This window comes from Dasypus novemcinctus, chromosome 28 (genome assembly GCF_030445035.2).
Source record: "Dasypus novemcinctus isolate mDasNov1 chromosome 28, mDasNov1.1.hap2, whole genome shotgun sequence".
NCBI classification, from domain to species: Eukaryota; Metazoa; Chordata; class Mammalia; order Cingulata; family Dasypodidae; genus Dasypus; species Dasypus novemcinctus.
The window spans coordinates 5,572,885-5,600,238 of record NC_080700.1 but is presented as its reverse complement, the minus strand read 5'-3'; the positions used below and the strand labels follow the sequence as shown (position 1 = coordinate 5,600,238).

At 41.2% G+C, this 27,354-nt stretch overlaps 1 non-coding gene and 1 pseudogene across 1 annotated transcript; one reads left to right on the top strand and one right to left on the bottom strand.

The window, feature by feature from the left end:
• The first annotated feature begins 405 nt into the window (after positions 1–405).
• Positions 406–1,253, top strand: LOC131276459 (small ribosomal subunit protein eS4, X isoform-like; annotated as a pseudogene).
• Positions 1,254–6,341: 5,088 nt separating this feature from the next.
• Positions 6,342–6,447, bottom strand: LOC131276471 (U6 spliceosomal RNA). Its single transcript, XR_009183944.1, has one exon. It is a non-coding gene; the product is annotated as a U6 spliceosomal RNA (small nuclear RNA).
• Positions 6,448–27,354: the final 20,907 nt, after the last annotated feature.

Sequence of the window (27,354 nt, the reverse complement as noted above, 5' to 3'; positions counted from 1 at the left end):
AAACTTTTTCCTGAAGTGGATTAGCATTTTCATTTCCCACCAGCAATGAATTAGAGATCTAGTTCTCCCACAATCTTGACAACATTTGAAATGGACCATCTTTTTAACTGCCCATTCTAATACTTACACTGTTGTACTACATTATACTTTTAATTTGCATTCCATCATTATTAGACATTGAACATGTTTGTTTTTTACACTTTTTAAATTGAAGTTAATAGATCACAAAGAATGTTACATTTAAAAACATTATATAAAATGTAAAAAACATAAGAGGTTCCCATATACTCCATTCCCCAATTCCCCACCCCATCATTTTTGTACATTGTATTTTTTGAAGATATATACATCACAAAAAATGTTACTTTAAAAAATGTAAGAGCTCTTTCTGTGCTTAGGACAGCCATGGCTTGTGGTCCCAAGAAGCATTTGAAGCATGTAGCAGCTGCAAAGCACTGGATGCTGGACAAACTGACTGGTGTGTTTGCTCCTCGTCCATCCACTGGTCTGCACAAGCTGAGAGAATGTCTCCCATTCATCATTTTCTTAAGGAACAGGCTTAAATATGCCCTGACAGGAGATGAAGTAAAGAAGATTTGTATGCAGCAGTTCATAAAGACTGATGGCAAAGTCCGAACTGATATAACTTATCCTGCTGGTTTTATGGATGTCATCAGCATTGACAAGACTGGAGAGAATTTCCATCTGATCTATGATACCAAGGGTCACTTTGCTGTTCATCGTATTACACCTGACGAGGCCAAGTACAAGTTGTGCAATTTGAGGAAGATCTTTGTAGGCACAAAAGGAATCCCTCATCTGGTGACCTTTGATGCTTGCACCATCCACTATCCTGATCCTCTCATTAAGGTGAACGACACCATTCAAATTGATTTGGAGACAGTCAAGATTACTGATTTCATAAAGTTTGATATGGGTAACCTGTGTATGGTGACTGGAGGTGCTAACCTTGGAAGAATTGGTGTGATCACCAACAGAGAGAGACATCCTGGCTCTTTGATGTGGTTCATGTGAAAGATGCCAATGGCAACAGTTTTGCCACCTGGCTCTCCAACATTTTCATTATTGGCAAAGGCAACAAACCATGGATTTCTCTTCCCTGAGGAAAAGGAATCCACCTCACCATTGCAGAAGAGAGAGACAAGAGACTGGCAGCCAAACAGAGCTGTGGGTGAAATAGTCTTTAGTTAACATGAATGTAGAATGCCATGTGACTAAAAATAAAAAATGATTCATTGTAAAAAATATATATATATAAGAGCTTCCTGTATTCCCCCACCCCACACCCCACTCCTCCCACACCAACAACCTCCTCCATCATTGTGGCACACTCATCACATTTGGTGAACACATTTTGGAGCACTGTGGCACCACACAGATAATAGTTTCTCCCTGTAGTTCACAGTCTCCCCTGGTACATTCAGTGGGTTATGGCAGGACATATAATGTCCAGCATCTGACCCTGAAAGGCTTTTTTTCCTGATGCCAGGTGCTGTCTCCACATCCTACAAAGTGTCCAAATGCACCCAAGCTCAGGAATACCTGGAATACCATGGAACCAAGATAGTGGTTCAGAGCAGTCATGGTCACTTTCCTTGTTGGTAGTGCCCATGGGTATGGGCTTATCCAGTGAAGTAACAGGTGCTGCCATGGCCCCACCTGTGAACCCATGAAAATGGTTGGCAGATCTGCAGCATGTGGCCTTCACAGCTCTCTTTAGTGACCTTTAGAATTCTCCTCAGAGAATTCATTTCTGAGGAGATTTATATTCCCAGGGGTGTTTTTCCTTCCTCACAGGAACACAGGACACACCAGTATTCCAGAGCTTGTCTGGAGATCACTAGGCATCACTATTCCCCTCTGAGGGTGAAGTTTACTTGCTCTCTCCTCCAGATTCTCCACCACTGCACCAAGTAGGAGTTTCTTAGGGATCTCCATTGGGTCTACCATTTTCTTTTCCTAGGTGTGTATTTATAAGTACCAGTCATTTTCCTGTGTGAAAAATTTCCCAAAATGCATATTCCATCAAAGTATTTTACACATTTCACCTTTTTAAAATGTTGAAATGGGTAGAATGCCATACCAGCAGCAGTAGAAATCAGGTTTGTCCTTCAGAAAGTGGTTTAGCAGAGGGATTTGAAACCACCACCTGTACACCTTGAAGTCAATGAACTTGCCCATGGGATAGCATTGAAGATAATCCACATGGTGGAGCAAGCCACATGCCCAAGAAGCTTGTCACTCTGAGCAGGGGTCATGGAAGGTCTGGTCCACATGCAGCTCTGCCACCGACCACCTGTGACCACCATATCCTTCTGTTTCATCATCTGACAAATAGATGTGCTGATGGTAGTGCCACCCTGGAAGGCTGAGAAGGAAGAGTTTTCACATGTAAAGAAGGCCCTGGGAGGATGTGCTGGAATGGGTGGTGGAAGCAGGGGAGGTGTTACTTTAGTAAAATGGTGTAGTGAGCCTATAAATCCAACAGAGACAGAAGAGCCAAGTAAAGCATTGTAAGCACACTTGGTGTTCCCATTGACCTTTAAAATAAATATTGACTCTGAGCCACCAGAAAACAATATACAAATTATCTCTTGCCTAAAATTTTGTAACTACATGGAAAAATAAAGATGTGATATTTAGTATTTTTAAGCATATTAATTTTATATATAAGTCTGGGATAATGATAAATGGGCATATAAACATGAATTGTGGCTAGAAGGAAAAAAGTGAACAAACCATTTTAACACTTCTGAGGTGACAAAATTATAGGGATTATTTTCCTTTGCCTTTGAGCTCCATGAGTTTGACTGATGCTTGTATAAGAATGATGATTCAAGTAGTCTCTTAAATTTTTCTTTTAAAATATTTGCTATAGTTTGAATTTAGTTAACTTAATTCTGATATGTCACAGGTATTAACCATGGACCTGTAATAGCTCATGTAATTGGGGCTCAGAAACTGCAATATGATACCTGGGGCAACATTGTAAACATGGCCAGTAGAATGTACAGCACTGAAGTCCTGGATAAAATACAGGTAATTCCATTTGCTCTGACATCGTCAGCTGCTACTGTTCTATTGGAATCATAAATAAGTGTTCTAATGATGGTAATATTTAAACAAAGGAAAGAAATTAAACCTGGTTATTTAGTCAAATCTTTGTTATTGGTAAAATCTTAAATAGTTTCTGGAGTAACTTTAACCAAAAAAAATGCAATAATAAAAAAACTATTGCAAAGCTAAAACCAAATGTCAGAATAGCCACTGATATGGTAGATGGCAGCCTTGAACAGGAAGTGAGGATGAAGCGTCTTCCTTCTCTCTGGCCCCAGTACCTTGCAATGAGATTTTCAAGTGTTCCCCAACACCACAAATGACCCCCACCTTTCTCTTCCGGGGTATGGATTGTGAGGAGGAGTGAAGGAACAGGCTGGGAGCGGTGACAGATATGAGATGGCAGTTCTGAATGGGCCTAGCAGGAATGACTGGAAATTGCTTGGATCCACGCAAGGGAGTGAAAAGGAAAATCTGACAAGTTAAAAGCAGTGATTGGAGAAAAATAATGCTATTTACTGTCAATATTCCTTTAATCATTAAATCAATCATAACCGTGGTTTAAAAAGCTACAATGATAATAATAATACATTTTTCTCTTTATTTTTTATGTTACATTCAAAAAACATGAGGCTCCCATTTACCCCCCACCCTTCTCACCCCACTCCTCCCACATCACCACCCTCTTTCATCATCATGGGACATTCATTGCATTTGGTGAAAACATTTTTGAGCACTGCTGCACCACATGGATAATGGTTTACATTGTAGTTTACACTTTCCCCAGTCCACCCAGTGGGCCATGGCAGGACATACATTGTCTAGCATCTATCCCTGCAGTACCACCCAGGACAACTCCAAGTCCTGAAAATGACCCCACATTATATCTCTTCTTCCCTCTCCTTACCCTCAGCAGCTACCATAGCCACTTTATTCACATCAATTCTACAATTTCTTCCATTACTAATCACAATAATTTGATAGTAGAGTATCAGTAAGTCCACTCTAATCTGCACTCTATTCCTCCATCCTGGGCACCCTGGAATGGTTATGTCCACTCCACCTCTAAATCAAGAGGGGACTTAGATTCCATGAGGATGATAAATGCAATTTTCCTGCTTGCAGTTGTAGGCTCTCTTGGCTCCCATGTATGGTGGTTGGCCTTCTTCCCTTCCCTGTTAGCTGTCTGGGGTAAGTCCAATAAGCCAGAGGGTAGGACTGGCAAGTCTCCTGAGGTTCAGGGCATGGCTATCAAATGGACAGTCAGAGATTCAGGTCTCCTGAGTATACACCAACCCCAGCACCAACCACAGGTCCAGTAAAAGTGACAGAAGAGGCATGTGTAGAAAGGTCACATCTGAGTCCAGCTCCATCACACTCAGAAAAAAAAACTCCAAAGTAGGGCCAAATGACATGGCACTGAACTCCAGAGTCATCTGCCAAGACCATAGAATCTGTGGGTCTCTATAGTACTCAGGAGAGCCAGTACCTGGGGTTGTATCTTCTTTGACTGACTATGGGAACTTGCTGAGACATGCATAAGTGTGACCCCACTGAAGACCTCCTGACTCTTTTTTGGAGACTCATAGCCATATAAATTCATTTGTCCTTTCCATTTCCCCCTTTTATTCAAGGTCAGAAAGCAGTTTTTAACACCTGATATTACATGTAGGTGGAGATATTCTGCTGGTCTGAATTGACCCTTTTATTCAAGGTCTTATCCTAGTTACATCATCAGCTGGTGCTTGGTAGTAATCCCTTGGTGCCAGGGAGGCTCATCCCCAGGAGTCATGCTCCATCCTGGTGGGGAAGGTAATGCGTTTCCATGCTGAGTTTGGCTTAGAGAGTGGCCACATTTGAGCAAAATGGAGGCTCTCAGGAGGTAAATCTTAGGCACCCTGCAGCTCTAGGCCTAGTTCATATTTCAGGTACACAGGCTCATAAGCATAGTCATCTGTATCAAGGGCTCATAAGAGGACCACCCTTCTTTATTGGTCTTTGCCATTGAACTTTGGGGATTGTTGCTGTTCTTTTGGGGATTGTGATAAACCTCCCCAGGCTAGGAACTAAGCACTACCTCAGGTGTCATTTTTAAATGTAACTACTATGAAAATATCCAAACATTTTTCTGTACCCTGTATACATGTCCTGGAGAGCTCCCAACTATGTTCTCCCCATCAATAACACCTCACACCAGTGTTCCTCCCCTGCTATAGCTTAACCTCTATGGTCCAAAATACCTTCAAAAATGAAGCCTAATATATTGGCAAGTTCCATTAATAGTAAAATGGAATGGGTTTAAAGGTTCAATATAGAATACATACTAATTTAGAAAAATTGAATAAAGAAAAAATAAATTGGGTATCAACAAATGAAAAATGAAAAAGCTTTTTTTTTTTTTTTTTAGATTTTGGATTTCATTACTGCAATAGGTTTTGGCCTGTATGTACAGTAAGGAAATTTCTTTCATTTCTTCCTCAGTGTATACATCCTTTCCTTTTATTCTAATTATTAAGTTTGTCTTCACAAAAGTTTTAGATCACAATAATTCACATATACAATATAGGTTACTCCCACATATCCAACATCAAACACTGTCCCTTCCCCAGCAATGATCTTTTTACATGTTCATATTATATTTGCTGCAGCTGATGTACAGATAGTGAAACATAACTTTCAAACAAGGTTCCATTTGGGTTTATATTTTAGACTATACAATTTAATAAATGTTTAGTTATCTTATGTTTTACATTATGGTTTACATTTTGGCCTATAGACTTTTATACATTTTGGGTATAATGTAATATGTCCTATATCCACCATTGCATGATCTTGTGGAACACTTCCATGGCCCCACAGTTACACTGATTCATCTATTCAGTATCTGTCTCCCCCTCCCCTCAGGGCCCACAGTGACAAAGAGTCTTCATTAATTGAAGGGCCATATTCACAGATACTTGCAACAATGCTGAGGGCTTGACATCCTCGACTGCCCTCAGCCACTGGGAATCACCAATTCTCTTGAGAGATACAATTCCCTCTGTTTGAGAACATCAGTCCTCCACAGGATGTTTGTATACCTTTATACTAATTGTATGGACCTCCATCCAATGATATAATCCACTATGACAAAATGAGCACTCACACACTCCCTAGAAGCCTGTCCTGTGTCAGATGTCCCCACTTAAACAGCTTAAACAGATAACCATCCTTATTATATTTTCTAAAGAGTTTTCTCAACATTATAGTTTCAACCACATACAAAAAATATGGAACATTTCATGAATTGTGTGTCATCCTTGTGCAGGGGCCATGCTAATCTTCTCTGTATCATTCCAATTTTAGTATATGTGCTGCCAAAGCAAGCACAATAATAATAACGTTGTAGGAAAACAGTGTTTCCTAATTCATTTGAATGATCACACAAAAAATAAATCTATTAGAACAATGCTGAAACTGTTTCCCACTGCTGGGATATGATGGTGGGCAATCTGCAATGGAATAATGACAGAGTCAAGGGGGAACAGGAAAGAAGACAAAGGAGGTGATGACCACGACAGCAAATATTCCCTTAATGTGTACTTTAATTACCTCTACAACCACTTCGTGTGCAGCAGCAAGGTAGCCACTGAGCTTAGAGAAGCAAGCAAATCAAACTTGTCTCTGTCTTCAGACAGTGTATATTCTATTGAAGACAATAGAGAGGCAGTCGCAAGTCTATGTACAACTGAGCTGTTGATAGCTGTGACATATGCTAAAGCAAGGGGCTAGCTCCAGTCTGGGTGACTTACAAAGGATTTGAGTGCTGGCCACTGGGCTGCCTGTAGCTCACAAGCAGGGGAGCTGTGATTCAGCTCACCAGGTAGACGATAGCAGATGACAGCAGAGCCAGTTGCGCCTTTACTTCTGGTCAGTGTGCTTGAAGGCCAGAGCTCTTTCCTTCCTCTCTCCATCTGGACCCCCTCATTTAACCAGGTCCTGGTGACCAGACTCTAGGGATCTCTGCCTGAGCATGCTAACCACTCCTATGTCTGTGGCTGCTCCATCAATCCTGGCCACCACTGGCTCTTCTGCTGGGCTGGAGAGAGAGGGATGTCCTTGTCAAGAGCACATGCTATGCCCATCCCAGCTGCAGGACAGCCTCTGCCCCACAACACGCCAGAATATTCTCAAGCAAGAGGTTGGCTTAATATCCAGCACATGTCTCCAAGCAGTTTGCAACCACTCAGGATAAGACTCAGAAGCCATTTAAGAGGAGCTGGCCAGGGAGAGCACTTGCTCTCCCATGGGTCAGTAATTAAAATGAGTTTAAGATTGAGGGGTTCTCCAAGAGGAGATAGGCCATCATAAAACTCTATGTGATTTAGTGCTGATTGGCCACCTGGACTGTCCCCATGCACCTTCATCCCCAGGAGGAAATAAGACAGGATCCTGCCTGCCCAAAATGGAATGTGCATGCAGGCCTGGGTGGTGGATTCTCCCAGTGGCCGGAAGGCTTGCATCTGAGTTGATTTTAATCTCCTGAGGGTTTAGCTTGCTCTCAGTTCCAGTAGCCTCTCATTTCCATTGATGTGCAAAAAGAGGAGTGATGTTCCAGGAAAAATGTAAAATGATGCTGAGACCATTAAAAGCTTCTCCTGGGCCTGAGGAGCAGGTTCTTTTATTTTGATTAAAGAGAATTCCAGGCTTTCTGCCCAGAAGCCTAAATAACTGCACAGAAAGCCCCCTGTACTTTCCTCAGCCTTCATCAAGATGGGCAGCCTCCTGCTTGCCTCACATTGGCCACGAGCAGCTGGCCTTGTTCATGGTTTGGTGTCACAAATACCCAGGGATACATAAAAAATGCCAATCTATAAGTGACTTAACTGCAGAATTAACTTCAAAGGCACCACGGGGTCTGTTTTCCCTCTGTGCAAGGTCAGAAGTCAAATACTTGTAGGACCCTGATTCTGACTGCCCCTGAGGATGCTGATTATGAGAAAATATCCATAACCCAAGTTTCTTGGCTATCTCCATACTCTTTCCATTCTCCTCTAGTGCCCAAAGCCCTTCCCATGCTTTGTCCTTGAGCTCTGCCTGGCCTCACCCTGGGACTTGAGCCCTGTCTGGGAGCAGGCAGAACAGGATTTCTGGCACTGGAGACCCCACCTTCCATGCTCTTTTCTGTCCCACTCTGCTCACAGCTGGCCATTGGGTCACATTGCAGGAAGATGGTGGCATCTCTCTGTTGACAGGCTGCTCTCGACCTCTTGACTCCACAATCTTCTCCCTTGTTTCAGGGAGTACTTGGATTTTGTCCTGGGTTCTTATAATTCCAGCCTCTGCCCCATGGTGAGGCTGGTCCTGAGTCACCCTCAGTTCCCAAGTCCAAGGAGGCTGGCTCACTGCTGCCACCACTGCCTGGCCCCTCCCACACTATCCCCTGACAATGCCCACACACCTGCATGATAGCATTGCTGTGCTGTCTGCAAGCTGCCCAGCCCATGCCACAGTCCATAGGCACGGGGGAGTGGCTGACATCTCCAAGGAGGCTGAGGTAAGATGAGGCCTTCACTGATGAAGTAGAGGAAACCCCCTGTAGCAGTTTGATATTATTTATGAATTCCAAAAAGAGATATTGATTATATTAGCAAAATGGGTTTATTCCTTGGAGTGTGATACCCTTTGATTTTATTAGATTCAGCTGAGATGCATTTGATTAAATTATGTTAAGATTAGAGCTTTGATTCTGCTTTGATTAGGGCAACTCAGTTTGAGTCCCCACCCCCTTTGGGGGCTGTATAAACAGACATTCATTCAAGGGCAACACAGAAGTAGACACACAGAGGTACATAAACAGAATAAGATACATGTGACAAGATAGACATGGAAAAGGTGGCCACAGGAAAAGAGATGAGCCATTCACCTGAGAGTTTACTGCTGACCTTGTGAAGAGAACAGAGCAGCTGAACCTGGAAAGAAATGAGCCTTCCAGCCTAAAGCTAAGATTGGAAGAAGCTGAGACCACAGAGCCTTAAGAGAAAGAAGAGGGCTGAACCCTCACAGACATTTCCCACCATCTTGTGTCAACATGTGGCAACAGACTTTGGGTGAAGAAATACCTCTTATGGTACCTTGAGTTGGACCCTTTAGGTCCTTGTAACTGTAAGCTACTACCCCAAATAAATACCCTTTATAAAAGCCAACAGAGTCCTAGTACTTTGCATCGGGACCCTTTTTGGCTAATACACCCCACTTCTCCACATCTTGTTTACAGGATTCCAAAGCAGGGCTTCCAGAGTTCTCTGAAAAACAGCTCATTCTCTCCCTCATCAAGACCCAGATAACCCCCAGGGGTCCCAGATGGAGGAGGACCATATCCCCTGGGTGAGTCTTCCTTGCCACAGAAGCTGAGGTCTGTTAGAGTGACAACATGCACCTCCCATTCTCTGCTCAAGAAAACGTTTTTGTCAGGAGGGCACAGGCCATCCTGGGCCCCCAGATCCAGGCAAATTCCACCAAGCATAGCCTGGTGCAAGCAAGCTCCATGCACAAGGCTCCATGTAGGCCAGTGCCTCCCTCCAGGGGATTCCATGCATCCAGCCTTTGACCCAGCAGCAGAGGTCTCCTTGTGGTGCAATGCCAGAAAACCAAGAATCTTGTCACATTGGCAGTGTGTGAATGAGGGGCTCTTGTCTCTGTAGCACCCACAGTGTACACCCGACTTAGAGAGCCAGCCATGCCCATGCTAAAGTGAATGCAGGGAAGCAGATGTGACTCAGATGACTGAGCTCCTGCCTAGCACAGGGGAGGTCTGTGATTCAGTTCCCAGTTCTTCTTAAAGAAACAGTGAGCTGGTGTGATGGGCAGGCATGGCAAACTGATACAACGAGATGACACAACAAGAGGCACAGGAAAAACATAATGAGAGTCACAACAAAGCAGGGAATGGAGGTGGCTCAAGCAATTAGGTGACTCCCTTCCACATCGAAGGTCCTTGGTTCAGTTCCCAGTGCCTCCTCAAGGCACAGCACACAGCAAGTGCAAAAAATTAGGGGGAGGGGGGAGAAATAAATAAAATGAACCTTTAAAAAATGATACAGAATTTTAAAAAATAATAAACTGAATGGAAACTCCTTTAACTCTTCTGGCTTTAGGTCGTTGATTCCTGAGTCCATTTGCAAGAGTTGACTAGGGTTCTTCTCAGGGTACTTTCTCCCACCTATAGTCAAACTTATTAATATTTATCATTTATTTTTTCATAAAACCACTTTCAGGTTTTTTTTTCTTCTTTTGCCTTAAACTTGAGATTCATATACTTTATAAATATAGCACAGACCTAGGCTTAACTCAACTTCTCTTGGTGAGAGGGCATGGCATCATTCCATTGTCCCTTTCACAACACATGGCTTGTGATAGCCCACAAGCCTACCTAAGTCTAGAGATTACTTGTATTTGAGGTTGTTTCCAGTTTTTCTCTCTCACAACACTGAATTTAAGGACACTGTGGTCCTCAAAAAGATTTTCTTCTTGCACAATATTCCTTCTTCCTCTAATTTCTCCAAAGTGGAATTAGCCAGTGAGTAAACAGACTTTTCATCTTGGTAGTCAAGTGGCTTCTCCAAAGGGTTGTGTTAATATCTAGACTAAATGCCTCTTCATTTGTCCATGTGCACTGCAGGTTACTGAGGAAATGAGCCTTGTTCTGCAGACCTTGGGCTACACATGCACATGCCAGGGAATAATCAATATGAAAGGAAAATGGGAACTGAAGATGTATTTTGTGAACATGGAGATGTCATGATCACTTTCCCAGAGCAATGTGGCATGCCAAAAAATGCTTTCTTTTTTTTTTTTTTTTTTTTTTGCATTTTTGGTTGTCTTGAAGATTTTTTTTTATTGTCTTTGTAATAATATTACATTAAAAATATATATACGAGGTCCCATTCAACCCCACCACCCCACCTCTCCCCCCCCCCCCCCCAGCAACACTCGTTCCCATCATCATGACACATCCATTGCATTTGGTAAGTACATCTTTGGGCACCTCTGCACCTCATGGTCAATGGTCCACATCATGGCCCATACTCTCCTCCATTCCATCCAGTGGGCCCTGTGAGGATTTACAATGTCCGATGATTGCCCCTGAAGCACCATCCAGGGTAGCTCCATGTCCCAAAGACGCCTTCACCTCTCGTCTCTTCCTGCCTTTCCCCATACCCATCAGCCACCATGTCCACTTTTCCCAATCCAATGCCACCTCTTCTATGTGGACATTGGATTGGTTGTGTCCATTGCACCTCTATGTCAAGAGGAGGCTCAGATTCCACATGGATACTGGATGCAATCCTCCCACTTTCAGTTGTAATCACTCTAGGCTCCATGGTGTGGTGGTTGTCCTTCTTCAACTCCATCTTAGCTGAGTGTGGTTAAGTCCAATAAATCAGATTGTAGGTGCTGGAGTCTGTTGAGGCTCAGGACCTGGCTATCACATTGTCAGTCCAGAGATTCAAATCCCCTAAATATATCTTAAACCCCAACACTAACTGCACCTCCAGCACATTAGCATGAAAGTCTTATGAAGAGGGATCCCATCTGAGTCCAGATTCATCACATATAAACACCATTTCCAAAGAGGGGCCATCTGACCTGGTAGTTAACCCCATCGGCCATGACCATAACTCCCATGGATCTCTTTAGCCCTCAAAGGAACCAATATCTGGGGGTTGTATCTGCTTTATCTGTCTCTCAGACTCTGCTCAGTTGTGCATAAGGGCAATCCTTCTGCCAGCTTCCAGACTCTTTTTTAGAGACTCGTAGCCATATAAACTCATTTCTCCTTTCCATTTCCCCCTTACATTAGGTCAAACAGCATTTTAAAGTCATGTTATTTTATGTAGACAGGGATATTCTGCTGATCCGCATTGAACCTTCCGTATAAGGTTATCCGAAAAATGCTTTCATGCCCAGAGGAGTGGATGTTCAGGAAGGTTCTACACACTTTCTGGCTGCCTCATCAGCCCCTCCTTTCCCATGGGCATGCTCTGTCCTGTCCCACGGAACCTTTAAGACTTGAGTTGCCCAATGGCCTATTGTTTGGTGTCTGATGTGCACCAAGATCGTTTTGCCACTTGCACTGTACTTAATCCTAAGAGAAAGGGAAAGGAACATGATTTCTGGGAGAAAATGATTCAAGGAACTAACAAAGATGATAAAGGTGAAACAAACAAAAATTCTTATGGCAATAAAACTAGGGGGTGTATATTATCTTCTGGTGCATGTTACTTTCTGGAAAATATGGTAGCTCACCAACCACATCTGCTAGTCAGATATTAAAACACAGTGTTTGTGAATAGCTGATTTTGTCTCCCCACATGGAGTTTGACTCTATTCACCACATGTCTCATCCATGGCTGTCCATGGGTCCCAGTTGGGATCTGTGGCTGTTGTCACCTCACTCTGTTATCTCATGCCAGCAGCACATTGCCGTCCATTACCAGAATTAGTCCTTGCAACCTAGGACCAGTTCCGTACCAAACATCATTGTGGGAAACTGGCTTACCTATTTGTTGCTTCCTGCTATTGTAAATGTTGCAGTTGCTTCCTGTTATTGTGAATGTTGCAGTTCTGATAGTAAACAGCTGCTCATTAGTTTCAAATAAATACAATGTGGAAACTAGGGTTGAGGCTCTCAGTTTCAGAAGCTGTGAGTCCCCTGGTCCCATTTTTACCTCCTCTCTTGTGTCTTTCTCTCTGTTCTTTATTTCATAAAGTTCTGCCTCACCTTCCCTTCTAGGCAACCATTAGCTGATAATGCAGTAAAACATGTCTGATGTTTTGGTGCCATTTTCTTTTGTTAGGTTAATTCATTGAAAGATTATGTATTTTGTTTTTTTAGTGCCTGTATATTTTTTTACTCCTTTCTTCTTTCTCTTGTGGTTTAGTCCAGAATTCAGGTTTGGTTTTCTTTTGTTTTGTGTTTGTCCATTTTTTTTACATCCATTTTAGTTTTCTAGCTGCTGAAACAAATACCACACAGTGGATTAGCTTGTGGTTTTTAAGCTAGAAGAACTCCAAAATCAAGGCATCAGCAAGATGATGCTTTCTCCCAGAAGATTGTTGTTCTGGGACTAACTGCTGATGCTCCTTGGTCCTTGCCTGTCACATCACATGGCAATGCACATGGCAGAGTCTTCTTTCTCTTGAAGTTCTTTTGACTTTCAGCTTCTGGCTGCTCCCAGAGGCTTCTCTTCCTTTCTCCAATCTTCTTTCCTTATAAGTACTTCAGCCATGCTGGGTTAAGGCCCACCCTCCTTCAGTATGGGAACCTTAGCTAACAACGTCTTCAAAGGTCCTATTGACAAATGGGTTCACACCCACAGGACCAGGGGTTTGGACCTGAACCTGCATTTTGTGGGGACATGATGCAGTCCCTAACAACCTCACATTGCAGTTGTTTCCAAAAAGCTTTTCAGAAGCCAATATTGAGGTATCCCTGGGTAACTTGGATCAGGACCAAGCTTTTTATTCAGATAATTGAGAATGCAGCAACCCAGAAAGAAAGAAAGCAGGCTTCATGTATCTAGTGGTCTAGCTTTAATTACAGCATCTCTGGAGAACATTTTCAGGGAAAACAGTACTTTAATGCTGTGGTCATTTAAAGATTTTGTGGAAAATCCTGTCCTTAGGGATAATCCTTTCCTATGTGTTAACCTATTTTAGGTTGGGGCTTTTGGTTAAATTACTTCAGTTAAGGCCCAGGGCAGGTATTGGTCCTTTCATGGGAGTCCCTTTTTTTAATAAAGCAAAGGACTAAAAAGCTGCAGTAACAGAGAGGAAATTCACAGAAGCTGTGTGGGAAGGCCCCAGAAGCCAGAAGCTGAGGAAAACCACTTTAGCCAGAAGCTGGAAGCAATGAGGCCCAGAGGAGAGGTGAGAAATGAGCAGCCACCACCATTGTGCCTGATCACCCACAGGGACAGCTCAAGGAGAAAGCAATCCCTGATGAAGCCTAATAATTGTAAGCTTTTCAGCTAATAAATCCCCTTTGTAAAAGCCTGCCTATTTCTGATATATCACCTTGGTAGCCTTTAGCAACCTAACACAAATGGTCAAAAGATTCTCTGTCAGCAACAGCACGTGTTTTTGTTTCCTGGACTGATCAAGCAAATACTATGATATGGGTCGACTTAAACAATAGGAATTTAAAAGAAAGTCCAAATCAAGGTGATGCTTTCTTCACTAATACTGTGGTGCTCTGGGGCTGGCTGCATGCAATCCTTGGTTCTTAGTTTCATGGGAAGACACATGGCAGCATTTGCTGTCTTTCCCTTCTCTTCCAGGTTCCACTGATGTTGAGTTTCTGTTCCATCTATGTTTTTCTCTGTCTGAATTTTATTCTCTTGTAAAGGACTCCAGTAGTATGATTAAGACCTAGTCTGATTGAAGTGTGACAAACCTTAACTGAAGTAACCTCATGGAAAGGTCCTCCTTACAACATCAAGAAATCATAATTTGCCAAAGGATGAAAACTAGGAATCATGAGTAATCTAATCTTTAAAACCAAGACTTCAAATGCAAGCCTTTTTGGGCAAATTTCATTTCTTTTTATATTCAGGGCAGGCTCCAGGTGGATGAACTGATGATCTGTTAGGAAAGCAGTTCACTAGAGAAAACCCAAATTTGAACACAAGTTTGTCCCTGACTGCTTCTTACTGTTTAACTTGGACCACATCTCTGAACTTCTCTTAGGAGGATTTTCCTCATTGGTAAAATGGGGGTAAGAGCTCCACCCCCATGTTCCCATAGCCCATGGGATTGGAGAGTGATTGAATGAGTTGATATAAGAAAGCCTGGTCATTCTTTGTCTCACATGAAGTTAAAGTCATTTCTTGGAACTCTTATCCTTCATCACTAAAGTGTGAACACATTATGATTTGCTTGATTTTTGGCCTACATCATGAGTTTTTTAATATTATAATCTCCACTCAGCATTGGCTTTAATGTACCTAAATCTCCAAAAGATAGCTTAAGGAAGAAAAGTAGTGCAAGTGCATTTCCCCCTGCTGCCTTCTCTCTGGAATGGAAGGCTTGGGGCTCCAGTTGTTACTTGTAATGTGGTCAGCAGGGACTCTAGTGACCTTTCTGAGATAGCACAGCCTCCCCCTTTGCTTGCCTATGGAAACATCCACAGCTCGTGATTGCTAAATTCTCTTAAATATGGTTCCTTCCCCTTCCCCTCATGGGATTGTCTCAATTTGGGGTCTATGGTAAAAAGAGCACAAAAGGAAGCCTTTTCTTTCCTGAAGTTTTATCAGCAGTCTTTCTAAACAATAGGCTTTAAAAACAATCAGCATCATGATCACAGTCTACCTGATGAAGCTCTGTGCACACCAGGGCCTCTCTGAGCAGTGTCCCCCAAACCCACCTGCCAGAAGCCACAGTATAACCTGGGAATTTATTAGAAATGCAAATTATCAGACAAAGACCCAGACCTGCTGAATTAGAAATTACAAAAATGAAATTGAGTTGCAGAGAGGATAAGGCACTTGTCCAAATTTTCACTTTTGGTCAGGGGCTGAGGCAAGAATGGAATGGAAAATTGCCTCCTCCCTGAATTCTAAGACAGAGTAAAACCTACCCAGGGCTCTTTGCACACCAGGCAACTGAAAACATCTCTGTGAGCTAAACATGTGAATCAGAAGCCTTGGAGTTCACTTCTATTAGGCTTATGAACAGTGATATCCATAGGTGAATAAAAATACCCATCCTCAAAGTTCTCCTAAACCCTTACATTTTGTAGGAAGTCTTCTTTCATTAAAAGACTTTAGAGGAAGCAGATGTGGCTCAAGCAGTTGGGCACCACTTGGGTGGTCCCAGCTTCAGTTCCCAGTGTCTCCTAAAGAAGACTAACAAGACAGTGAGCTGATGCAAAGAGCTGGCATGGCAAGCTGATACAAGATGACACAATGAGAAAACACAATGAGGAAGCACTACAAGAGACCCAAAAAAACAGGGAGCAGATGTAACTCATGGGGTTAGACACCTCCCTCACAAGTGGGTGGTCCCGGGTTCCATTCCAGGTGCCTCCTAAAAAATAAAAAGATGAACAGACACAGAAAGCAGAAAGTGAGTACAAATGAGAGTAAGAAATAAATAAATAATAGCATCTTTTAAAAAACACACACATTTTTAAGTCCACATCCTTCAAAATTCCAGTATTTCAAAGCATCTGCTTAGAAATGACTAGGTTTTGTCTTGAATCCTCTATGCCATTCTTTTTCCAAACTCAACGTGCAATTCTTAAAGGCAGCTCCACTGCCCCTTGCTCTATATATGTCTAACAACAGAAAAAACATCATTGGCTAATGGTGGAAATTTGATAAAAGAAAACAAATTATTTAAATCTAAGAATATGTTTCTGTTTGATGTGACTTTAATGGGCATATTTATTACATTTAAGTTGAAAACATCTCATCTACAGAAATACGTTTAATTTCCCTAGCTGTCTAATGTTGTGGGAAAATGGCTTACCTAATTTGTTGCTTCCTAGTATTGTAAATGTTGCAGTTGCTTCCTATTATTTTAAATGTTGCAGTTGCTTTCTGTTATTGCAAATGTTGCAGTTCTGATAGCAAACAGCTGCTCATTAGTTTCCAAATAAATATGATGTGGATACTAAGGTTGAGGCTCTCAATTTCAGAAGCTCTGAAGTCCCCTGGCTCCATCTTTGTTTCCTCTCTTGTGTCTTTCTTTCTGTCCTTTTATTTCTTCAGTTCTGCATCACTTTCCCTTTGTTCAGAGCTATTGCTGAGCTGGTCTCAGCAACTGGATCCCAAAATGGGGCTTGAAGGAAAGAAGAGCTTCAAGCTAAATTAAAGGTGTTGTCAAAGTGCAGAGCCATGAGTGGTTTAGAAGGCCTTCTAAGTTCTAGGTGAATAAGGACACTCTTGGGTATTCTAGCCGGGTTACAATGGGAAATGGAAACAGTTCAACAAAATATCACCCATATACCTGTCTCCTCAAACAACTCCTTAAGGCAGAAGGATCCAAGGCCAGTGAGCCTCATATTTTAGAAATTTATGGATTATGGAAAAATATTGCTCATGGTTCCCAGCAGTAGAAAGTTTAGAATTAGACCGGGAAAGAGTAGGAAAAGAGTTAGAAAAATTCATGTACAAGGCGTCCCACTCCCTGTTACTATTTGGTCCACTTGGACAATGATTAAATCTGTTTTGGAACCTTTTCAAACAGAAGATGAGGAAGAGAATAAGGAAAATAGATAAGGTGAGGAAGCTCCTCCCTTTGAATTTTTGATACTAAATCTAAAGTTATTTTGCCTTCAGTTCTGCCATTAACTGACTTTAGCAAGTCACTACTACCCCCCCCCCAAACACCTCCTCCCCTTCCTATGCCTGGAAATGCTCAGCCAAATTCATCAGCTTTACAAAAAGGCATTTTACAGGATAGAAGGGAGGGTGACTTGGAAGCACTTCAAATGGCCTTTCTGGTCACTGTATGAGAAAGAATAGCTCCTGGAGTTGATTGTCAAAATCCAAATGGGGTTTTTGAATTCACTCATGAACCCTTCCCATTTAAAATTTTGAAAGACTTAAGAGCAGCTGTGCAACAATAGGTCCAAATTCTCCTTTTACCTACAGTACAGTACAGGGGATGGCTGAAGGCTCTAGGCTGAACCCAGCTGACTGGTTTGTGCTAGCATGCATCTCCCTAGAGTCTGGAGAGTTTCTTTTTTTATTCTTTTTAAAAATTTTATTCATTTTGTAAAAATATTACATTCAAAAAATATGAGGTCTCATTCAACCCCACCACTCCCCCCCCAGCAACACTCACTCCCATCATCATGACACATCCATTGCATTTGGTAAGTACATCTCTGGGCATCGCTGTACCCCATGGTCAGTGGTCCACATCATAGCCCACACTCTCCCACGTTCCATCCAGTAGGCCCTGGGAGGATTTACAATGTCTGGTAATTGTCCCTGAAGCACCACCCAGGACAACTCCAAGTCCCAAAAACGCTTCCACATCTCATCTCTTCCTCCCATTCCCTGCACCCATCAGCCACCATGGCCACTTTTCCCACACCAATGCCACCTTTTCTCTGTGGACCTTGGATTGGTTGTGTCCATTGCACCTCTATGTCAAGAGAAGGTTTAGATTCCACATGCAAACTGGATGGAATCCTCCTGCTTTCAGTTGTAGGCACTCTAGGCTCCATGGTGTGGTGGTTGACATTCTTCAACTCCATGTTAGCTGAGTGGGGTAAGTCCAATAAATCAGAGTGTATGAGTTGAAGTCTGTTGAGGCTCAGGGCCTGGCTATCATATTTTCAGTCCAGAGATTCAAATCCCCTAGATATACCTTAAGCCCCAGCACCAACTACAATTCCAGTAAAGTAGGATGAAAGCCTTGTGAAAAGAGATCCCATCTGTGTCCAGCTCCATCATGCAGAAACACCAGCTCCAAAGAAGGGCCAACTGACATGGCAGTGAACCCCATCTGCCATGACCCTAGAACCTGTGGGTCTCTTTAGTCCTCAAAAGAACCAATACCTGGGGTTGCATCTACTTTATCTGTCTCTGAGACTCTGCTCAGGTGTGCAAAAGGGCAATCCTTCTGTCCTTTCCATTTCCCCCTTAATTTAGGTCAAACAGGATTTTTAACTCCTGTTATTATATGTAGACAGGGATATTCTGCCGGTCTGCGTTGAACCTTTAATTCAAGGTCATTTTCTAGTTGCATCACCATTTGGTACTTGGTAGTGATCCCTCAGTGCCAGGGAGGCTCATCCCCAGGTGTCATGTCCCACACTGGGGGAAAGCATTGCATTTACATGCTGAGTTTGGCTTCGAGACTGGCCACATTTGAGTAACATGAGGCTGTCAGGAGGAAACTCCTAGGCACAGTGCTGCTCTAGGCCTTGTTCTTATTTCAAGCATATAGGCTCACAAGCATAGTCACTAGTATGAGGGGCTCACTGTTGGACCCTCATTCCTTCCTGGTCCTTACTGTTGCACCTGGGGGACTGCCGCTGCTCCCCTAGGGACCACAACAGAGCACCCCCAGCCAGGAACCCAGTACCCCCCAGCTGTAGTTTTTAATTGTTGCCACTATGAGTATATCCAAACATTACCATGCTCCCTGGACATATGCCCTGCATAGCTCCCTGTCAACCATATATCACCTGTCAATAACATCCTATACCAGTATTCCTCCACTGCCATTGTTGAACCACTCTGTGATCCAAAACTTCCTGAAAAGTGAAGCCCAACATAATGTCAGGATCCCTTACTAGTAAAATGGAATATAGCGATGGGTTTAAAGGTTAGATATAGAATATGTATTGATTTGGAAAAATTCTACATCCTATCCTTTTCTTTTCTTTTTTCCTAATTATTGAGCTTCTCTTCACAAAAGCCCTAGATCACAGTAATTCATATATACAATATACAGTACTCCCACACATCCACCATAAAACCTTTTCCCTTCCACAGCGATATTCCTATAACTTATTCATATCATATTTACTTAAACTGATGTACAGACTCTGAGACAATAGCTTTCAAACAAGGTGAAATCTGTGCTTATATTGTGGTCCATACTCTAGGATATACAGTTTTCTAAATTTTTAGTTTTCCTGTGTTGTACATTATGGTTTACATTATTAGTCTGTCATCCCCTATATGTTTATGGTGTAATATTACATGTTTTATATTCATCCTTGTGTACTCTCGCGAAACTCCTCTCTTACCCCACATTTACCTTGGTTCCTTCCATTCAGCATCCATTTTCGCCTCCCCTTGGGCCCACAGTGACAGTGAACCTCCATTTCCTGAGAAGCCACGTCCAGAGACACTTGCAACAGTGTTCAGGGCCTAACTTGCTCAAATGCCCTAATGCCCTGGGAGCCACCCTTTCTCTCGAGAGATACAGTTCCCTCTATTTGATGGCATTAGTCCTCCCCAGGATGTGGGTCCACCCCAACTCTCACTACTTGGGTCTCTACCCAATGGTACAACCCACTCTGGCAAAATGAGCATTCAGACATTCCCCAGGAGTCCGTCCTGCATCAGACACTCCCCTCTGCGCATCCTAAAAGGTAACCCTCCTAATTATATTTTGATATGATTTTCTCAGCATTTTACTCTCAACCAACACCTGACATTCTCCTATGTTCGCATGTTGCCCTTCCCTCCCCCCAATTTTTGGGCAATATTACCCATCTCAAGATTCATCCATGTTATCATGTGTGTTTGTAGTGTATTTGTTCTTACAGCTGAGTAGTATTCCATTGTATGTATATACCACATTTTATTGATCCACTTATCTGTTGATGGGCATTTGGGTTGATTCCAACTTTTGGCGATAGTGAACAATGCTGCTATGAACATTGGTGTACATATATCGGTTTGTGTCCTTGTTTTTGGTTCTGCTGGGTATATACCCAGCAGTGGTATTGCTGGGTCATATGGCAAATCTATGGTTAGTTTTTTGAGAAACGGCCAAACTGTCCTCCAGAATGGTTGGATCCTTCTGCATTCCCACCAAGCAGTGAATGAGTGTTCCCCTTTCTTCACATCCTCTCAGCATTTGAATTCTTCTGTTTTTTCATATCTGCCAATCTTAAGGGAGTAAGATGGTATCTCATTGTAGTTTTGATTTGCATTTCCATGATAGCTAGCGATTTGGAGCATTTTTTCATGTGCTTTTTAGCCATTTGTATTTCTTCCTTGGAGAAGTGTCTGTTTAAATCCTTTTCCCATTTTTTAAATGGGTTGTTTATCTTTTTATTTTCAAGATATAGGAGTTCTTTATATATGCAAGTTATAAGTCTCTTATCAGATATATGGTTGCCAAATATTTTCTCCCATTGTGTGGGTTCCCTTTTTACTTTCTTGACAAACTCCTTTGAGGTGCAGAAGGCTTTAATTTTGAGGAAGTCCCATTTATCTATTTGTTCTTTTGCTGCTCGTGCTTTTGGTGTGATATTCATGAAGCCATTTCCTAATTCAAGGTCCTGTAGATGTTTTCCTACTGCTTTCCAAGGTCTTTATGGTCTTGGCTCTTATATTTAGGTCTTTGATCCATCTTGAGTTGATCTTTGTATAAGGTGTGAGATGGTAATCCTCTTTCATTCTTCAACATATGGAATATCCAGTTTTCCAGGCACCATTTGTTGAATAGGCCATTCTCTCCCAGTTGAGAGGTTTTGGTGGCTTTATCAAATATTATATGGCTATATATATATGAGGTTCTATATCAGAACTTTCAGTTCGATTCCATTGGTCTGTGTGTCTCTCCTTATGCCAATGCCATGCTGTTTTCACTACTGTAGCTTTGTAGTATGTTTTGAAGTCAGGAGATGTGATTCCTTCAATTTGGTTTTTCTTTTTCAATATATCTTTGGCTATTCAGGGCCTCTTTCCTTTCCAAATAAATTTCCTAGTTAGTTTTTCTAGTTCCTTAAAGAATGCGTGTTGATTTTTATTGGCATTGCTTTGAGTTTGTAGATCAGTTTTGGTAGGATAGACATCTTAATAATATTTAGTCTTCCTATCTATGAAGAGGGAATATTCTTCCATTTATTTAGGTCTTTGATTTCCTTGAACAGTATTGTGTAGTTCTCTGTATATAAGTTCTTTACCTGTTTAGTTAAGTTTATTACTAGGATTTGATTTTTTTATTTACTATTGTAAATGTATTTGTTTCTTGATTTCCTACTGAATTTGCTCATTATTGGTATACAGAAATGCTACTGAATTTGAACATTGATCTTATAACCTGTGACATTACTAAACTCATTTATGAGTTCCAGAAGTTTTGTTGTTGACTTCTCAATGTTCTCTATGTATAGGATCATGTCATCTGCAAATAATGAAATTTTAACTTCTTTCTTTCCAATTCGAATGCCTTTTATATCTGGTTCTTGCCTCAGTGTTCGAGCTAGTACTTCTAAGACAATGTTAAATAGAAGAGGTGATAGTGGGCATCCTTGTCTTTTTCCTGCTCTTAAAGGGAAGGATTTTAGAATTTCACCATTGTAAATGAGTTTGGCTCTGGGTTTTTTTTATATATACTCTTTATATGTTCAGAAACTTTCCTTGTATTCCAACCTTTTGCAATGTTTTTATGAAGAATGCGTGCTGTGTTTTGTCAAATGCTTTTTCGGCATCTATAGATAGAATCATGTGGTTTTTTTCCTTCAATCTGTTTATATGGTGTATTATATTGATTGATTTTCTTATGTTGAAACATCCTTGCACATCTGGAATGGATCCCACTTGGCCTTGGTGTATGATACATTTAATGTGTTGTTGAATACAGTTAGCAAGTATTTTGTTGAGGATTTTTGCGTCCAGGTTCATTAGAGAAATTAGTCTGTAATTTTCCTTTCTTGTGGTGGCTTTGTTTGGCTTTGGTACTAGGGAAATGTTTGCATCATAGAATGAGTTAGGTAATGTTCCTTCTGTTTCAATTTTTAGGAAGAGCTTCAGTAAGACTGGTGTTTTTACTTTCTGGAATGTTTTGTAGAATTCACCTGTGAAGCTGTCTGGCCCTGGGCTCTTCTTAGTTGGGAGGTTTTTAATGACTGCTTCTATCTCTTTACTTGTGATTGGTTTCCTGAGATCATCAATTTCTTCTTTCATCAATAGAGACTGCTTATGTGTTTCTAGGAATTTTTCCATTTCCTCGGAATTGTCATTTTTGTTGGAATACAGTTTTTCAAAGTATCCTCTTATGATAGTGTTTATTTCTGTGGGGCCAGTGGTGATTTTTCCTTTCTCATTTCTTATTTTGTGTATTTGCATCTTCTCTCTTTTTTTCTTTGTTAGTCTCACTAAGGGTTTGTCAATTTTATTGTTCTTCTCAAAGAACTTGCTCTTCGTTTTGTTTATCTTTTCAAGTGCTTTCTTATTTTCTATTTCATTTAGTTCTGCTCTTATCTTTGTTCTTTCTTTCTTTCTTCTTCCTGTGGGGTTACTTTGTGTTTTTCTTTTTACTATTCCTCCAAATGTGCAGTTAGTTCTTCAGTTTTTGCTCTTTCTTCTTTTTTGATGTATGAATTTATGGCTATCAATTTCCCTCCCAGTACTGCTTTTGCTGCATCCCATAAATTTTGGTATGTTGTATTATCATTTTCATTAGTTTCAAGGTAATTATTAATCTCTTTTGAGATTTCCTCTTTGACCCACTGTTCTTCTAAGAGTGTGCTGTTTAATTTCCATACCTCAGAGTAAAATCTGGGCCTCTGGCCCTGGCAGATTTCCAGCTTCACTCCACTGTAGTCAGAGATGTTATTTTGTATGATTTCGATCTTTCTTAATTCATGGAGCCTTTCTTTGTGGCCTAGCACATGGTCTATATTGGAGAATAATCCATGTGCACAAGAGAAAAATGTATATCCTGCTGTATTCAGCTGTAATGACCTGTGTATGTCTATCAGATCCAGCTTCTCTAAAATACTGTTCAAAGTTTTTGTTTCTTTATTCATTCTCTTTTGAGATGTTCTGTCCAAAGTTGATAGTGGTGTATTAAAGTCTCCCACTATAATTGTAGAGGCATCTATTCTTTCACTTGGTTTTTCTTTTGTTTACCTCACGTATTTGGAGGCGCCCTTGTTAGGAGCATTGTTGGAGTGATGGACCTGAAGGGTATCGGGAATGAAAGACAAAGAGAGATTGGCATCAGGGGTTCTGAGAGCATTGATTTCTCAAGCTCATCAGACAAGTTTATTAATTTCAGGGTCTTCTTTATATACCCCAAGCAATTGTGAGAACCAGCAACTATTCTAGCTAACTATTCCCATTACCTCATTCTAAATAACACAGTGCACAGTGGATAAGAAAGTCACTAAAGCCTAAGATGTTCTATTATGTTATTGAAACATGTATACTCATAAATCTTGTTGCCTAGGTTACTTGAGATATCAAGTCTGGGTACTGCGGGAATGTTGTGTTTCACAGAGAGATTAGTCACCTGCACGTACATCTCCAGGGACAGCATGACCCAGCGGTCAGAAAGTATCTTGCTACCATGGAAACAGCATGCCTTTTTTCCCACAGAGTATAAATATTTATGATTGTTCATTCTTCTAGAAAGATTATCCCTTTCCCTAATATGTAGTATCCATGTTTGTCTCTCACAATTGTTTTGCATTTAAAGTCTATTTTGTCTGATATTAATATAGCTACTCCTGCCTCTTTTTGGTTATTGTTTTCTTGTAAGATTGTTTTCCAGCCATTCACTTTCAACCTCCATGAATCCCTGGGTCTAAGATTTGTTCTTATAGACAGCATATAGGTTGGTTACATTTCCTTATCCAATCTTCCATTCTGAATCTTTTGACAGGTGACTTTATTCCATTGACATTCAGTGTTATTACTTTCAAGGATTTACTTTCAAGGAATTATTTATGTTAGGCACATTGTTTGGACTTGTGTTTGTCATATTTTGTTTCTTTTTTTCCTTCTCTTTTTGTCTTTTTTGTTGTTCTTATACACTCCTCCAACTCTACCTCTCCTGTTTTTTCCTTTATTCCTGCAAAACTCTATTTAATATTTCTTGAAGGGCAGGGTTCTTATTGGAATACTCTTTCAAATTTTGTTCATCTGTGAATATTTTGAACTCTCCATCATTTTTGAATGCTAGTTTAGCTGGGTATACTATTCTTGGTTGGAAATTTTTTTCTTTTATTCCTTTGACTATATCATACCACTGCCTTCTTGCCTCCATGGTTTCAGATGAGAAATCAACACTTAATCTTATGGAGACTCCCTTGTATGTGATGGTTCTCTTTTCTCTTGCTGCTTTTAGAATTTTCTCTTTGTCTTGCACATTGGATAATTTGACAAGTATACGTCTTGGGGTGTGCCTGTTGGGATTTATGGTGTTTGGAGTGTGTTGTGCTTCCTGGACATGTACATCCATCTCTCTCAGTAGATTTGCAAAATTTTCAGCCATTATTTCCTCCAACACGCCTCTACCCCCTTTCCCTTCTCTTCTCCTTCTGGGATGCCTAAAATACATATGTTTGTGCATTTTGCATTGTCATTCAGGTCCCTAAGCCCCAGTTGGATTTTTCCTATCTTTTTATCAATCAGCTCTACTATCCATTTGATTTCAGATATACTGTCTTCCATGTCACTAATTCTCTCTTCTGCATCTTCTAATCTGCTGCTATTTGCTGAGATTGTATTTTTGATTTCTTGAGCTGTGGTGTTCATCCCCACCATATCTGTTATCTTTTGTGTATGTCTGCAATTTCCTCTCCAAGTGTTTTCATCATATTGTTAATCTCTTCCTTTACTTCATTAAGTTGGTCTCGAATATATGTTTTGAGATCTTTAATTACTTATCCGATGTTCTGCTCCCCTTCATGGTTTTTACTTTGTTCATTGGATTCGGCCATGTTTTCCTGATTATTGGTTTGGTTTGTAGTTTTTTGTTGCTGTCCGTTCATCATTTTATCTTGATGGGTTTAATCAATTTCTTAGCTTCTTTGTCTAGGCTTTGGGATTAATTAGTTGTTGTTCATGCATAAGTGTTATGCCTTCTCTTTGCCACTTTGTTCTTCTTACTCTATCTTCTTGTTGCTAGCTAAGTTCACTTTGAAGGAAAATATTAGGGTTAGGGAAAGCAAAATCAGTAAGAAAAGAAAATATATAAAGTAGTATTGGTAATAAATGTTAACAGAGCAACAATGTGAGATCTAGAAGAATGGATATTAGACTCATGTAAGTTGTGTAGAGTTATAGCAGTAAGTAGAGTACCTATAATGAGACAGTCAACTGAATATGGGCAGGATTATAGTATGAATTTAAAGGTCTGTGTGTCATGAGAGAGGGAAAGAGAAAAGAAAGATAATAATATCAAGAGTGGATAAGAGACCGAAAACAGAACAAAGGTATTAGAAATAAAAATTCAGACAATTTGGGGGCCAAAGAAAGGGAGGTGGAATGTAAGAGAAACAGTAGATGATGGAGGATAGAAAGATGTGGGGGAAAGGGAATAGTGTAGGCAGCCAAAATCAATACACAGAGAAAAGAGGAAATGGAGGATGAGGAAACACAGCAAGTGTGAAGTGCGCCCTGCAGCACCTATTATATAAATAAAATAAAATATAATTATGAAGAAAAAGAGAAGAGAAAAACGGGGCAAAGGAAAGGGGGGGGGGAACAAGCAAGAAAAAGAAAAAGAGAAAAAAAAAAACTAAATAAATGAAAAAGGACCTGCATAATAGAAGGCATGAGATGTGATGTGGGGGCATTTTCAGGACCTCTTGCAAGAATCTCCTATGTCACCATCCCACCAAATCAATGTCCAGACACCTCCTGCCTTGCAAACACATGAAACAGCCCAGTCCAGCAGGACTCTGACCCCACTCAGCTGCTTCTTTGCAGGAGAGATTATGAGGTGCACTCACTCAGACACCATCTTGTCCCACCTCTGGGAAGATGATTTAAATTATAGTTTGGTAAATTATGTTGGAGGGATTTTCCCAGAAACTGGGTTTTCGTGACAATCTGACTTCCAATGGCCTTATGTCGGCATGCCAGACAAGGTCCTAGGGAGGGTCTTTTTTTTTTTTGTCTTTATTTTTTTAATGTTACATTTAAAAAAATGAGGTCCTCATATACCCCCCCACCCCCATCACCCCACTTCTCCACCCATAACAACAACCTCCTCTATCATCATGAGACATTCATTGCATTTGGTGAATATATCTCTAACCACCGCTGCACCTCATGGCCAATGGTCCACATCAGAGCCCACGCTCTCCCACAGTCCACTCAGTGGGCCATGGGAGGACATACAATGTCCAGTACCTGCCCATGCAGCACCACCTAGGACTACTCCAACTCCCAAAAATGCCCCCACATCACATCGCTTCCTCCCACTCCATACCCCCAGCAGCCACCATGGCCACTTTCTCCACACCAATGCCACATTCTCCTCAATTTCTAATCACAATAGTTCATGAATAGAATATCAGTAAGTCCACTCTATTCCATACTTTATTCCTCCATCCTGTGGACCTTGGAATGGTTGTGTCCACTGCACATCTATATCAAGAGGGGACTTAGATTCCATATGGATGTTGGATGCAATTCTCCTGCTTTCAGTTGTAAGCAGTCTTTGCTCCATGTTGTGGTGATTGACCTTCTTCAACTCCATCTTAGCTGAGTGGGGCAAGTCCAAGAAACCAGAGTGTAGGAGTTGAGAGTCTGTTGAGGAGCAGGGCCTGGCTATCACATGGTCAGTCCAGAGATTCAG